Consider the following 15116-nt stretch of genomic DNA (forward strand, 5'->3'; position numbering starts at 1 on the left):
CCCACACTGGCAAAGGCAAAGAAAATCACCTATCTGCAATTTTGAGTTAACATCAATTGCTTGGAGAATGAGCTACATTTCAAAAGTCCCTTGGTTGTGAGGGGGTATAGCTCAGTGGTAGAGCATTTGACTGCAGATCAAGAGGGCCCCAGTTCAAATCTGGGTGCCCCCTATGGGAGTGGTGTGAACACATGCTTACTTATTGACTGTGGTGCAGGCATACAAACAAAGACAACCACTGCATGAAGAAATCCCCGGCCCAAAACTGCATCAAAGTTGAGGGCAAGGAAAATCAACTATCTGGGATTTTGAGTGAACATCAATTGCTTGGAGAATGACATACATTTATAAAGTGTCTTGGTTGAGAGGGGGTATAGCTCAGTGGTAGAGCATTTGACTGCAGATCAAGAGGTCCCCAGTTCAAATCTGGGTGCCCCCTATGGGAGTGGTGTGAACACATGCTTACTTATTGACTGTGGTGCAGGCATACAAACAAAGACAACCACTGCATGAAGAAATCCCCGGCCCAAAACTGCATCAAAGTTTGGGGCAAGGAAAATCAACTATCTGGGATTTTGAGTTAACATCAATTGCTTGGAGAATGACATACATTTCTAAAGTGTCTTGGTTGAGAGGGGGTATAGCTCAGTGGTAGAGCATTTGACTGCAGATCAAGAGGTCCCCAGTTCAAATCTGGGTGCCCCCTATGAGAGTGTTGTGAACACATGCTTAGTTATTGACTGTGGTGCAGGCATACAAACAAAGCCAACCACTGCATGAATAAATCCCCAGCCCACACCTGCATCATAGTTGAGGGCAAAGAAAATCACCTATCTGCGATTTTGAGTTAACATCAATTGCTTGGAGAATCAGCTACATTTCAAAAGTCCCTTGGTTGTGAGGGGGTATAGCTCAGTGGTAGAGCATTTGACTGCAGATCAAGAGGTCCCCAGTTCAAATCTGGGTGCCCCCTATGTGAGTGTTGTGAACACATGCTTAGTTATTGACTGTGGTGCAGGCATACAAACAAAGCCAACTACTGCATGAATAAATCCCAGGCCCACACCTGCATCATAGTTGAGGGCAAAGAAAATCACCTATCTGCAATTTTAAGTTAATATCAATTGCTTGGAGAATGAGGGATTTCAAAAGTCCCTTGCTTGTGAGGGGGTATAGCTCAGTGGTAGAGCATTTGACTGCAGATCAAGAGGTCCCCAGTTCAAATCTGGGTGCCCCCTATGGGAGTGGTGTGAACCCATGCTTAGTTATTGACTGTGGTGCAGGCATACAAACAAAGCCAACCACTGCATGAATAAATCCCCGGCCCACACCTGCATCAAAGTTTGGGGCAAGGAAAATCAACTATCTGGGATTTTGAGTGAACATCAATTGCTTGGAGAATGACATACATTTCAAAAGTCCCTTGGTTGTGAGGGGGTATAGCTCAGTGGTAGAGCATTTGACTGCAGATCAAGAGGTCCCCAGTTCAAATCTGGGTGCCCCCTATGAGAGTGTTGTGAACACATGCTTAGTTATTGACTGTGGTGCAGGCATACAATCAAAGCCAACCACTGCATGAATAAATCCCAGGCCCACACCTGCATCAAAGTTGAGGGCAAAGAAAATCACCTATCTGGGATTTTGACATAACATCAATTGCTTGGAGAATGACATACATTTCAAAAGTCCCTTGGTTGTGAGGGGGTATAGCTCAGTGGTAGAGCATTTGACTGCAGATCAAGAGGTCCCCAGTTCAAATCTGGGTGCCCCCTATGGGAGTGTTGTGAACACATGCTTAGTTATTGACTTTGGGGCAGGCACACAATGAATGCCAACCACTGCATTAACAAATCCTCGGCCCAACCCTGCATCAAAGTTGAGGGCAAAGAAAATCACCTACCTGCGATTTTGAGTTAACATCAATTGCTTGGAGAATGACGTACATTTCAAAAGTCCCTTGGTTGTGAGGGGGTATAGCTCAGTGGTAGAGCATTTGACTGCAGATCAAGAGGTCCCCAGTTCAAATCTGGGTGCCCCCTATGTGAGTGTTGTGAACACATGCTTAGTTATTGACTGTGGTGCAGGCATACAAACAAAGCCAACCACTGCATGAATAAATCCCCAGCCCACACCTGCATCATAGTTGAGGGCAAAGAAAATCACCTATCTGGGATTTTAAGTTAATATCAATTGCTTGGAGAATGAGGGATTTCAAAAGTCCCTTGTTTGTGAGGGGGTATAGCTCAGTGGTAGAGCATTTGACTGCAGATCAAGAGGTCCCCAGTTCAAATCTGGGTGCCCCCTATGAGAGTGTTGTGAACACATGCTTAGTTATTGACTTTGGGGCAGGCACACAATGAATGCCAACCACTGCATTAACAAATCCTCGGCCCAACCCTGCATCAAAGTTGAGGGCAAAGAAAATCACCTACCTGCGATTTTAAGTTAATATCAATTGCTTGGAGAATGAGGGATTTCAAAAGTCCCTTGTTTGTGAGGCAGTATAGCTCAGTGGTAGAGCATTTGACTGCAGATCAAGAGGTCCCCAGTTCAAATCTGGGTGCCCCCTATGGGAGTGTTGTGAACACATGCTTAGTTATTGACTGTGGTGCAGACATACAAACAAAGCCAACCACTGCATGAATAAATCCCCAGCCCACACCTGCATCATAGTTGAGGGCAAAGAAAATCACCTATCTGGGATTTTAAGTTAATATCAATTGCTTGGAGAATGAGGGATTTCAAAAGTCCCTTGTTTGTGAGGGGGTATAGCTCAGTGGTAGAGCATTTGACTGCAGATCAAGAGGTCCCCAGTTCAAATCTGGGTGCCCCCTATGAGAGTGTTGTGAACACATGCTTAGTTATTGACTGTGGTGCAGGCATACAATCAAAGCCAACCACTGCATGAATAAATCCCAGGCCCACACCTGCATCAAAGTTGAGGGCAAAGAAAATCACCTATCTGCGATTTTGACATAACATCAATTGCTTGGAGAATGACATACATTTCAAATGTCCCTTGGTTGTGAGGGGGTATAGCTCAGTGGTAGAGCATTTGACTGCAGATCAAGAGGTCCCCAGTTCAAATCTGGGTGCCCCCTATGGGAGTGTTGTGAACACATGCGTAGTTATTGACTGTGGTGCAGGCACACAATGCAAGCTGAGCAATGCCTGTATAAATCCCCAGCCCACACCTGCATCAAATTTGAGGGCAAAGAAAATCACCTACCTGCAATTTTAAGTTAATATCAATTGCTTGGAGAATGAGAGATTTCAAAAGTCCCTTGTTTGTGAGGGGGTATAGCTCAGTGGTAGAGCATTTGACTGCAGATCAAGAGGTCCCCAGTTCAAATCTGGGTGCCCCCTATGAGAGTGTTGTGAACACATGCTTAGTTATTGACTGTGGTGCAGGCATACAATCAAAGCCAACCACTGCATGAATAAATCCCAGGCCCACACCTGCATCAAAGTTGAGGGCAAAGAAAATCACCTATCTGCGATTTTGAGTTAACATCAATTGCTTGGAGAATGACATACATTTCAAAAGTCCCTTGGTTGTGAGGGGGTATAGCTCAGTGGTAGAGCATTTGACTGCAGATCAAGAGGTCCCCAGTTCAAATCTGGGTGCCCCCTATGTGAGTGTTGTGAACACATGCTTAGTGATCTACTTTGGAGCAGGCACACAACGCAAGCTGAGCGATGAATTAATAAATCCCCAGCCCACACCTGCATCAAAGTTGAGGGCAAAGAAAATCACCTATCTGAGATTTTGACATAACATCAATTGCTTGGAGAATGACATACATTTCAAAAGTCCCTTGGTTGTGAGGGGGTATAGCTCAGTGGTAGAGCATTTGACTGCAGATCAAGAGGTCCCCAGTTCAAATCTGGGTGTCCCCTATGGGAGTGGTGTGAAAACATGCTTAGTTATTGACCGTGGTGCAGGCATACAATCAAACCCAACCACTGCATGAATAAATCCCCGGCCCACACCTGCATCAAAGTTGAGGGCAAAGAAAATCACCCATCTCCAATTTTGAGTTAATATCAATTTGCTTGCAGAATGAGGTACATTTCAAAAGTCCCTTGGTTGTGAGGGGGTATAGCTCAGTGGTAGAGCATTTGACTGCAGATCAAGAGGTCCCCAGTTCAAATCTGGGTGCCCCCTATTGGAGTGTTGTGAACACATGCTTACTTTTTGACTTTTTGCAGGCACACAATGAAAGCCAACCACTGCATTACAAATCCCCGGCCCAACCCTGCATCAAAGTTGAGGGCAAAGAAAATCACCTATCTGCAATTTTGAGTTAACATCAATTGCTTGGAGAATGACGAACATTTCAAAATACATTTGCATGTGAGGGGGTATAGCTCAGTGGTAGAGCATTTGACTGCAGATCAAGGGGTCCCTAGTTCAAATCTGGGTGCCCCCTATGGGAGTGTTGTGAACACATGCTTATTTATAGAATTTGGTGCCATCATACAATAAGCTAATAACATCAGCTAATATGGCCAGCTCGGTGAATTGAATCTAATGGAAAAACGGCTCGTTCATTGTTTATTACTATAGTAAACTCTCAGTTGTATATATCATTTCAATTTTGTCAACTAATGAAGTGGAAATTATGCATGTTTTCTCTTATCAAGTCATAGTTTATTGTTAGTAATATTTAGAACAGAAAACAAAAGGGACAGTTCCCCTCATATATTCAAAGGTCCTTTTCATGTAATTAATTTTTAAACAATGATTGAAACGTAGTTATTACCCATGACCTGCATTTGAATCATGTTATTGCTGCCTTCTTGTGGTTGTTTTTTTTCCCAATTCATAACTTTCATGGTTAATAAGCTGCTTTAGTTTTTTTCTAGTCTTCCTGTAAATGTGTCAAACTGTAATGATTCACTTTGATTTCAAACATCATACCATATAATATTTCAATGTATTCATTTGCACTTTATCAGATCATATTTTGTTGCATAATATTGTATTGTGTCTTCTTGTAAAATGAATTTTAACCTCAAGGAAAATGTCTGTGTTGCCTGTTTTTTGTTGTCCCACTCTTCAACAACAGTGGGCATCCATCTTCACCTCATTAACCAGCCTCATGAGCATTAACACCAGTGTGACTCCCACACTCTCTCTGCAAGCAACTTAACTCAGCATATTACAGTTTGTCAGAGTTGCACCTTTTAACTGCAGTTCTGCATGTATTGTACTCTGATGTTATCTCTCCTTAACCCTTAGAGTATTTAAGTATACGTTGAGCTACTAGCGCTTTATCTGTTATGGTCCACTCACTTGTTATTGGTTTCTTTTTGTGTTCTTGCATGTGCCAGTGTTTGCACATGTGGGTGGTTGTGGGAGTCGCTGCCTTCTTTATGTGTGTCAGGCCCTTTTCCTCTTTCATGTCAGATGTTATGAGTAACTAAAGAAGGTTAAAAGTCAAACACCCCCCTCCCTAATACGCATAGTTGCTGTCAGTCTCTCTCATCCTCCTTTCCAACAGTCACGACACACTGGACAGTTCTGATCTTTTCTTGTGAGAATAATGTTGGAATGTTTTCCTTACTTATCAAGACACACTGTAACATTGGAACAGACGGGTTTCTTTACTCGTAGACATATATCCATCTATAGAGATTAGTTAAAAGCAAAGTTTTCACCCCGGGATGATAGCTGATGGGTTTCGGGCGTGGCATTCTGGACAATGAACTGTGGACTGTGGTACTGCATACAACCAAAGCTTGCTCAAACCTGGTTAATCAATACAACAATAGACAGACAGATCACTTTTTAAACCAACGATCTTGTCGACCCCCTACAGACTCTGTAGTCATATTCCGATATCAGTTTATAGAGATTACTGGGTAGTTTGTTAGAATTTTGCTGATGAATTAATGTTTCTGTAGCATTTGTAATAGGGGGTATAGCTCAGTGGTAGATTGTTTGACTGCAGATCAAGAGGTTCCCAATTTAAATCTTGGTGGTGGGTATTAAAATGAATACTGCAAAATTGCTTAAAATAGTTGTCTTTGATCGTTGACGTATGAAGTGAAAACTGTTTTTTTACATTGGCTCCCAATTATGGTTTTTTTAACCATCTGTCAATCCCACAGAAAGGGAAGTGAGTTTTTTTGTTATGTATACGAAAAGAAAAGAAACTTTTTTCTTTGATTTGTGCCCAGATGAGGATTTTCATCATGTGGTTGATGCTCTATCAGTGGTTTCAAGATCAGTAGCCACAATCATGTGCAGTTGTATTTCAGTGAGCGCTTGACTGCAGATCTAGATTATATACTTGCCATATACTGTTATGTCTTCATATTACTACGCACCTCCATATTATACTGCACTATATTATGTAATCATTACTATAGTCACGATAGTTACGATAGTATTATATTCTAGTATCTATACGTATATTGTCATATTGTACTAACACATTATTACATCTGATATGCTGTTTTTGCGGCTGTAATATACACTGTTATTGACTTAATATTCCAAATCATACTGCATTATATACATGCTGTAATCTAACATGCTGTATTTATTTGACACTTTTTCTACTGCACCTTATTTATACCGAACTATTTCATACTGCTTAATGTTGCTGCTATTATCCATATATATCCCATACCATGTCACTTTTGTATACCAGTTATATATACTCTTATTTTATTTTATTTTATTTTATTTTGATCTATTCCTATTTCTATTTGTATTTACCTTTTTGCTTACTGTCTTTGTGTTGTAGCAAAAATCTTATCTTATCTTATCTTATCTTATCTTATCTTATCTTAGAGGTCCTCAGTTCAGACCTTCATGTCCCCTGATAATGGAGGATGCGTCACATTTAAATCCAGCAAAGTCTCTCTACTGGTCTGACGACATGGAATTTTAAAGTGAAAGTATTATCACAATTATATGATATGACAAATAGGGGTACTACTTCATATCTGAAATTAACATGACAGCGACATGTAAAACCAATTGTTCAAATGACCCCTACTGCATGCACAGAGACATGCATACTTTAGCAGTGAATTACAGCCTTCTCTAACAGGTGTACACAGTATGTAAGCATGTATGTTACTACCATGAAAACAAACAGTATGGCTGTAGTAAGCAGGCTCTGCTTGGTTACGCCGCAACATGACAGGGTCGTGTTTCAGAGTACTTTTTCATACCTGCATTCCTTCCACACTCTTAGCACCTCTTCTCTTCGCTTCTTAAGGTGCGTGTGGCTCACAGGTGTAGCACGCTCTTCACGCACACACTCATAATTGCACACACACTTTGATCTGAGGGGTGGGTCCTTCAATTGGTGGGAATTTCCCCTCATATTGCTGTAGGAGGGTCCCCTTCCTCTACTTCCAAAAAAAATCCTCTATTTCTCCTTCCACAAAGTCTTCTGAAGCTTCACATGGGATGCCCTTTGGGGTTGGAAGCCTCACACACTCCTCCTCCTCTTCCTCACTCGCTTTATTCCTCCTCTCCTTCTCCTCCTCTCCCAGCCACACTCAATCCTCCCCGTTGTTCGCTGCCCTGTGATCCTGCCACAACCAGGCCACCATGTGTTTCCATAGGTCTTCTATAAGGTCTTGGTGTCAGACATCAAACAGCCCCTTCATGCACTTTCCGAACATGTTCGCTGTGTTGCTGACAAGAGCTTAAAGGAAGAGGGAGAGTTGCCAAGTGTGAATGAGGGTCTCTGTCTTCCTCCTCCATCTTTCAAGTGAACTATTAAGAGATTAAAAAAGTAGTAATGACTGAGACTTTCATTGGATTTTGAAGCAATGTCGGCCTACCTTGACTTCAAATTAGCGCAGGAAAGCTTTGACAGGTTTTTCCGTTGTAAAAACAAATGATGGCCTTGAAGCACCTCGCTCACTCAGACCCTCACTTCTCTGATGCCCTCGGGGTGGAGGGTTGAAATTCTCCGCTCTCCTTTAAACTTTCCTCACACACAGAGAATGTAAAAAGACAACAAACTACATTTAGATATAATTATTTCCTTTCAAAATGTTGCTTCTCCGATGGCTTCCCTTTTTTCAAGTTCATTAGATAAGAGATTGCCTCATGAGTAACTAGTTTTATATTTGCTGTTAAAGGGATTCTTTGCAGATTTTGCACCTCATCTTGATGCTGCAAAATCTTCAGTTCTTCTCATCTGGCACAAGAGTTTCCGTTTACTTTATGACATTTTATTTATTATACAACTATTACATTTAATATTTATTATACCACCTGTGCAATATATTTAATGTGCTTGTGCAATTGGATCTGGCAATTTACATCAATGCACTTTTACCTGCCTTGTTTTATTGTTTTATTGTCTTATGGATTTATGATTGGTGTGTGTTGTGGAATGGGAGTGTATTTTTAAGCACCGCTGGTAGGGACACTCACAATTTCGTTGTACTCTGTATATCATGACAAAAAAAGCTTCTTATCATAATGTGCAGGCATACAGAGACATAGTTTGTGAGCATGGGATTTCTAGGCTCTGCTTTCGCTTGTATTTTCAACAAACGACAAAACTATTTTACAAACAGCAAAAATTGCTTCCCAAAATATAATGCTCTGGTCCAGGATGCAGATGGCTGAGTTGGATATTCAGGTGTATTAATTGAGCCAGATTACAGCTTAAGAATTAAGAGATGCAAGGATGACGCTGCAGAGCTGGTAGCTCTGTGAGCTGAACTTTCTCAGACAGTAAAGTGCACACAGTGACTTTATGACTACATTTACAATCGATGATGATTGGACATCTATCACTAAATATCACTCAGTTTGGTGACCTTATCACAGAACAAAAACGTGCTTATGCTAATATGCATGCAGCAAATTCGACCCCCCAAAAATTATCCTGTCGAACACTTTGTCAAACTCTTGTGTGGAAAGAATCAGGGTTAATTTAAGGTGACGGGGAAGAGACTGTTTTGCAATTGCATTGTGCAATTTCTGCAATAACAGACGTCGTGCTGTACTTCCATCTGAAAGTATCTGCCTTTAAGTTCTTAATGCAGTTAGACATGAAAAAGAACAGGCTGCAGGCTCAGTGATCTGAAATAACTCAAACTTTCCTGCACCTGTGTTGCCCCCCTCTACAACACCAGCAGTTAACCTTTCGAGATGAACGACTTTCAGTGAGGCACGACCACAGATCTTTCCAGCCCGGGGTTTATTTTCCCAATGCGAGGGCAAACAGACGAAACCGAACCTGGACCCAAGTTCTTAATTTTGGAACAAAGCATCATAAGTGTCACAGAAAAGGCACAAGCTGGTGTGAATGATGAGCACAGGCGTGAACGCACACTACCGAGGTTTGAAAAGCACGTACTCAGACGCAAATACACATATCGCACATGCTCGAAAGGAAAGCCACTTCCCCAAACTTGCCATCTGGGGAAGTTTTGGTGGTTTTTCTGTGTAAATTTGCACAGTTGTGGTTTTTTGCAGAGTTACTAAGAAAAGTCTGTGCAGACATTTGGCGCTTAGGAAATGCGTCAGGAGAGGAGGAGTACTAACCTCTGAGGACAAACTCATCCTTTCACACACAAGCTAGAGTGTACCAGGGTGTGTATGACCCCGTGTAGTCGGGGTCACTGTCTTTCCATTGTGAATGAAGTTCAGATTGGGAAAGCAGGTGAATACTGAAAAGCCTATAAAGTCATTTGTCTTTAAAACATGCAGCAGTCTTTTTACACCAAAAATGCTGCATGGCGTACGTCCAGGGGCACGAGAGATGACTCATTTCAGACTCTCTAACAACTCGCTTTGAGACTGGAAAAAACGCAACTCTGAAAGTTTTTTACGTCGTAACATCGCAGAAAAAATATTAAAAAATGTAGGACAACGACAAGCCAGCCCTTGATTTAATAATTAGACCTTTTAACCAATTCACTGCAAAAATAGCCCTACTAGAAATAGCCAAATAAACTTACATTTGGTCGAATTGTCTTATATTGAGCAAAAAAATCTGCCAATGTGGTAGGCCAATTTTGCTTGGCTAGAATTCTTAAAACTAGCATAAAAGTCTCGTCACTAAAAGGACCGTAATGGGTCTAAAAACTAGACAAAATGCCTAAATTTAAGGAATTTGTGCTGATTACAAACAATGAAAACTCTATTAGATTTACTTAAAATGAGTATTTTGGTCTCTTAATTAGGCTGACTTTAAGAATGTACAGTATATCTTAATATAAGATTAACAATTAGCACAAAAAAGCTTCATGAATAAAAAAACAATGCGAATCAATTTCTTCAAACATAATAAAAACAGGTGACTTCATTCTCATTTGTAGATTTTTCTTTTTATTAAAACAAGACTGAAAATTATTATCGTATTATATAAAATTATTATTATTATCAGGAGAGACTTCATTAAGATTGAACGATTATTTATTTATTTATTACAAGTTTGGAAAGAATGAAATGTGCAAAGTCTTTGGCGATTAGGCTCCATCGTGATGTCTTCATGTACTTGAAGGTGTAGAGCGGCTGAGAGCAGGATAGGATTCCTCCCCCCGATGGAGTCTAGACACTGGTGGTGGTGATCGAAGGTCCAAGTCCAGCTCGGGAGCTGGGCTTGGACGCTGAAGAGATGGATTTGAGGTGGATGGCGTGGAGGAGGGTTGCGATGATTGAGCTGAAATTACAAACAGTCTGCGGAAGAGAGGAGAACAGATTTAAAATTTGACAGCAGAGGGATGATTGGTTGACACCAATTATTATTATTAAATCTAGCTCAGTATGAGCTGGAATATCTTATTAAGACAAAACAAGGTATATTTGTTAAATCAGATACATTTTCTAATGCTGACATGTCTTGTTAAGTTTAGTCAGTATCAGTTTTTGTGTTTCCTGTCTTATTTTGAAGGTCCCTTGTCCGTTCTGTTATGTCCTATCAAGTTCCCTCTTGTGAGTACCTGCCCCTGCCTTTGTGTGTTTCACCTGCGTCTTGTTAGTCTCTGTCTGTCATCTGTGTCTCTCCCTATTCAAACCCCTTGTGTCTGTTCCCCTGTGCCAGATTGTTGAGCTACTCAGTGAGATTTATCCAGCATTCTGTCCTCGTGTATGACCAGTTTATCCTTTTGCCTGCTGTTTTTGATCCTGTTGCCTGATCCAGTTTTGGATTGATTAACTGTGTTTTCACCTCGGACCGATTAAAGACCCTGAACTTTCCATTCGTCTCAATCTGCTCTGTGAGTCCACCAGTTTGTCTAAGCCTGACAAATGCAAAACATGCTTGACAAGATAATTTGTCTACAACTAAAATGACTAATTTCCCAGAAACAAGGTTTTTTTTACTTTCTTGAAATTCTTTTTTTGCAGTGCAGGGAACTGATAACCATCAGCGTATTTTTGGCATCTTAACAAATTATTTGGTTATGATGACTTATGACTCCACTCGGAAGAGAATTTTAGTCGCGTCAAATAACTTTTAGCTTTGAATCATACTCACCCCAAAGGTCTGTTTGTTTTAAGCACAAGAAAAAGTGACCTTAAGCCCAGGTAAGATCAGTGATTGCAACAAGACTGGATGCACCTGCCAAAAGAATCCCCTGACATCTGAACATTCTAAAACTGGGCCGTTCACATCAAAGCAACGCAACGCAACGCAGCTGACTATCTCCATAGCAACGACGCACTGACATACCCCACTGCTTCTGCGTTAATACTATATAACGTTAGTATTAGGCCAAGGCTACATAGATTATCTAGCTGCATTTCTTTTATCGTTATAAAAATAAGTGGATGACAGTGACAGTGACATGCTCACAATGTTAGCTGTAACACTGATTAATAAACCTCGAAGATAGAGAGTTTGGAAAGAGAGGATCTGGAGCCGTCTTTGGCTACTGCAGCGCCAGAGACAGGGTGCCTACACCAACTTGTGCTGTTTCCTGATTGGCTGAAGTGAAATAGTGACATCATTCAGTTCTAAAACTGCATTTGGAGAAGTCAAATCTTCTGCTACTCCACACAACAGCTTCAGACGCTCTGCAACTAACTAGTTCACACCACTGCAACTGCACTTTGTTGCGTTGCGAATTGTTGATCTGAACTGGGCTAAAGTTTATTTATTTCCTTTCCGTCTTTCCGCAAGCAGTGTTGTTGTTTTTTTGTTTTTTTCAGATTATCCGTTGTATTTCTGAAACAGGTCAATAAGTGGCAGGAAGTGTTTTATCAACAGATTTTATATTCCTGGAAAGAACAAGACGAGAAAAAAAATGGGTCAGAACTCGAGGGCAGGTGAGGGGGTTAATAAAATATGTAAGAGGGGTGACATGGGGATGGAGGAAGGAAAGAGAGAAAGGGACTGAAGGAGAAATGACTGCGAGGTAAAACTATTTCTGGAATGCACCTTCGCTTAAAGTCTAACCAGGCAACACACACGCTCACACACACACACACACACACGGTGACAACCTAACCCATTTCTACGGTGTGATAAGGTAATAGGGGCATTGGGTTTCTACTCTTTCCCCACAAACGCTATCTGATTTAGGGGACTTCCTGCTTTCTCCCCCCTCCCCCTCCCTTCATTCCTTGATATTAATACTTGATATGTGCGTGCTGCTTCATGTGTGTGTACTCGTGCCAGAAACTGTATCTATAAATGTCAATCCAGCAGTTTGGTGTGTATGTGTGTGTGTGTGTGTGTGTGTGTATGTATTTCTATTATTGTATTTGTGAATTCCTTCTTCAGAGCTCAATTTATATGACATTTATTTGACATGCTCCTTACCTAATGTTATGATTGGTGTATTCATCTTTCATGTGACGATGAGCCCCTGGCACTAATATGTAAACGGCCCACCTCACAACTCCTACATCGGCAAAAAAACACCCGCAATTGTTTGATTTGTAGTTATTTTGTGCCACTTTGTGGTAGTTTTGTTCATCATTATGGTCCTTTTACAGCTCTTTGTAGTTGTTTTGTGTCTCTTTGTCATCATATGTGTCAGTTTGAAGGCATTTGGTTGTTTTGCATTTCTTTGTAGTCACTTGTGTCTCTTTGTGGGTGCTTGTGTTTCTTTGTTCTTGTTTGGTGTTTCTTTGTAGGTATTTTGTGTCTCTTCTGATGCTTGTGTTTAGTTTGCATCTCTTTGGGGTTTGTGGTCATTTTGCATGTCTTTGTAGTTTCTTTTCAACCTTTTGAAGTTTTTGCAAACGTTTCTTTGCCTTTCTTGTGTTATTATTGTAGTTTGTCTCTTTGTAGTAATTTGTTACAATGTTACAGTTTCATTTAGCAGACGCTTTGTCCAAAGCGACGTACATCTGAGAGTTAATACAACACAAGAAACAATGGAGACAGGAGGGAACGAAGTCAGTAAGAGCCAACAAACAGCTTCAAGTGCGATCGGACACTGGTGCTGACAGGCAGTTTAAATTTGTTTATATAATGATCATCATCAGCAACATCAACAAGATCAGTATAGTCATCATCATCATCTTGAAAATCCTAGTCAGCAAAAACTACATCCTCGATGTCGTCATCATCAACAGCATCAACATCATTAAGGTCAGAGGTCGTCATAAAGAGCTGGGTCTTTAGGTTCTTCTTAAAGGTCAAAGGGACTCTGCGGACCGAGTGGAGTTTGGTAGCTTGTTCCACCACCGGGGGACGACAGAGGAGAAGAGTCTAGTTAGAGACTTAGGGCCCTGTTGTGATGGGAGTACCAGGCGCCTTTCATTGGCAGAGCGTAGTGGGCAAGACGGAGTGTAGACCTGGATGAGGGCGTTCAGGTAGGCAGGAGTCTTTTCTGTTGTGTCCTTGTGATCTTATTCTTGTGTTTATTTCACATCTCTTTGTAGGTGTTTCTGTGTTTGTGGTCTTCTTCTTTTCAACCCTTTTTGTAGTTGTTTGTGTTGTTTCACTGACTTTCCACCAACAAGTGTGAACAGTCACTGTAAGCAGAGGCTGTGGTCCAGTTGCTCCCTGACCCCGTGGGCCCCTGAGCTGTGCATTGCAGCCCATGTTCGTTAATGCATCCATTGTGCGAGGTTGTAGGACTAGCCGTTGCTTTTCAGTCTGCATATTTGCCATCACCACAATCGGAGCCATGAAAGAGAAACAGCTTATGCTAGCTAAACCCCCCCACCCCCCTTTCTATAGTGCAGTTTGTGAGAGTTGCCGATGATTCAGCAGGTGTTGAGATGTTAGCAAATGTTGGCATCCGCTTCCTGAGAGAAACACAAACATACAGCAGGATGGATGGATCATCCCAAATATTAAATGTTGTAAACAGACAGATGTTTAATATCACTAAAGTACATAACGAACAATGATGGTGGCCCTGACCTGTCTGTCAAACAATGTGATGGAAAACACCCCCTGAGCTTTACAGTTCTTTTTTGAAAGATATAAAACTGTGTGTAAAAGCGGCTGTATTATATGAGTGATATGTCTTTCATAAAGGTATTAAGACTTTAATTTTCACAGCAACATTATTGTTGTTTTGTCTGTCCGGACGAGTGTGTGTTGGACGTTGGATTGACTCCCACTCCCCCCCGGTTGCTGTCACATCCACTGTCCTCACTGTTTCCTGTTTACATTAGAACGACTTCCTCTGCCAAAACACTGAGCAGCCACAGACCCGTCTTCTTCTCTCCTCAGATTAGTCCAGAAACAATAAAAGAGGTGGATGAATAAAGTAAGACTGGCCTCATTTCTTCTCCTTTGTCCCTCTGAAGGAACTGATCAATGGTGGAGACTAATCGCAGGAAGCTGAAAGTTGAAGGGGCTCAAATGGCCAAATTTGCTTTCATCTCATTTCCTTTTAAGATGGTTTAATGTGTATTACACAGACATCTACACACACACACACTCACACACACACAGAAAGAGAGAGAAACACAATTCAAGGAGCTCTCTAATGTCCTGCCATGCAGGTGTGTGCTAATCTTCTTAATCCAATAATAATGCCTATCCTGATCTTCATATGATCCCATCTACATCAGTGGAGCAGCTGTCGAGCGTGTGTGCGGATTAACAGAGACCTGTACACACAAGATTACAGCACACACGCACACCTAACATTATAAATACTGTATCTGTCCTAGTTTGTGCAGAAAGAGACCTGGGCTTTTTTGTGAGGTAATT

The 15116-nt window shown here is 41.3% G+C and overlaps 17 non-coding genes across 17 annotated transcripts; all 17 read left to right on the plus strand.

The window, feature by feature from the left end:
- The first annotated feature begins 100 nt into the window (after window positions 1-100).
- trnac-gca (transfer RNA cysteine (anticodon GCA)) lies at window positions 101-172 on the plus strand. The gene has a single exon. It is a non-coding gene; the product is annotated as a tRNA-Cys (tRNA).
- A 195-nt stretch (window positions 173-367) lies between these two features.
- On the plus strand, window positions 368-439 carry trnac-gca (transfer RNA cysteine (anticodon GCA)). The gene has a single exon. It is a non-coding gene; the product is annotated as a tRNA-Cys (tRNA).
- A 195-nt stretch (window positions 440-634) lies between these two features.
- trnac-gca (transfer RNA cysteine (anticodon GCA)) lies at window positions 635-706 on the plus strand. Its single transcript has one exon. It is a non-coding gene; the product is annotated as a tRNA-Cys (tRNA).
- A 195-nt stretch (window positions 707-901) lies between these two features.
- Window positions 902-973, plus strand: trnac-gca (transfer RNA cysteine (anticodon GCA)). The gene has a single exon. It is a non-coding gene; the product is annotated as a tRNA-Cys (tRNA).
- A 193-nt stretch (window positions 974-1166) lies between these two features.
- Window positions 1167-1238, plus strand: trnac-gca (transfer RNA cysteine (anticodon GCA)). Its single transcript has one exon. It is a non-coding gene; the product is annotated as a tRNA-Cys (tRNA).
- Window positions 1239-1433: 195 nt separating this feature from the next.
- On the plus strand, window positions 1434-1505 carry trnac-gca (transfer RNA cysteine (anticodon GCA)). The gene has a single exon. It is a non-coding gene; the product is annotated as a tRNA-Cys (tRNA).
- Window positions 1506-1700: 195 nt separating this feature from the next.
- Window positions 1701-1772, plus strand: trnac-gca (transfer RNA cysteine (anticodon GCA)). Its single transcript has one exon. It is a non-coding gene; the product is annotated as a tRNA-Cys (tRNA).
- Window positions 1773-1967: 195 nt separating this feature from the next.
- On the plus strand, window positions 1968-2039 carry trnac-gca (transfer RNA cysteine (anticodon GCA)). Its single transcript has one exon. It is a non-coding gene; the product is annotated as a tRNA-Cys (tRNA).
- A 193-nt stretch (window positions 2040-2232) lies between these two features.
- trnac-gca (transfer RNA cysteine (anticodon GCA)) lies at window positions 2233-2304 on the plus strand. The gene has a single exon. It is a non-coding gene; the product is annotated as a tRNA-Cys (tRNA).
- Window positions 2305-2497: 193 nt separating this feature from the next.
- On the plus strand, window positions 2498-2569 carry trnac-gca (transfer RNA cysteine (anticodon GCA)). The gene has a single exon. It is a non-coding gene; the product is annotated as a tRNA-Cys (tRNA).
- Window positions 2570-2762: 193 nt separating this feature from the next.
- On the plus strand, window positions 2763-2834 carry trnac-gca (transfer RNA cysteine (anticodon GCA)). Its single transcript has one exon. It is a non-coding gene; the product is annotated as a tRNA-Cys (tRNA).
- A 195-nt stretch (window positions 2835-3029) lies between these two features.
- Window positions 3030-3101, plus strand: trnac-gca (transfer RNA cysteine (anticodon GCA)). The gene has a single exon. It is a non-coding gene; the product is annotated as a tRNA-Cys (tRNA).
- A 193-nt stretch (window positions 3102-3294) lies between these two features.
- Window positions 3295-3366, plus strand: trnac-gca (transfer RNA cysteine (anticodon GCA)). The gene has a single exon. It is a non-coding gene; the product is annotated as a tRNA-Cys (tRNA).
- Window positions 3367-3561: 195 nt separating this feature from the next.
- trnac-gca (transfer RNA cysteine (anticodon GCA)) lies at window positions 3562-3633 on the plus strand. Its single transcript has one exon. It is a non-coding gene; the product is annotated as a tRNA-Cys (tRNA).
- A 195-nt stretch (window positions 3634-3828) lies between these two features.
- trnac-gca (transfer RNA cysteine (anticodon GCA)) lies at window positions 3829-3900 on the plus strand. The gene has a single exon. It is a non-coding gene; the product is annotated as a tRNA-Cys (tRNA).
- A 196-nt stretch (window positions 3901-4096) lies between these two features.
- On the plus strand, window positions 4097-4168 carry trnac-gca (transfer RNA cysteine (anticodon GCA)). The gene has a single exon. It is a non-coding gene; the product is annotated as a tRNA-Cys (tRNA).
- Window positions 4169-4361: 193 nt separating this feature from the next.
- On the plus strand, window positions 4362-4433 carry trnac-gca (transfer RNA cysteine (anticodon GCA)). Its single transcript has one exon. It is a non-coding gene; the product is annotated as a tRNA-Cys (tRNA).
- Window positions 4434-15116: the final 10683 nt, after the last annotated feature.

The sequence above is a fragment of the Semicossyphus pulcher genome, unplaced genomic scaffold, assembly GCF_022749685.1.
Source record: "Semicossyphus pulcher isolate SPU_LCO1_2020_fin unplaced genomic scaffold, fSemPul1.0.p SCAF_17, whole genome shotgun sequence".
Lineage (NCBI taxonomy): Eukaryota > Metazoa > Chordata > Actinopteri > Labriformes > Labridae > Semicossyphus > Semicossyphus pulcher.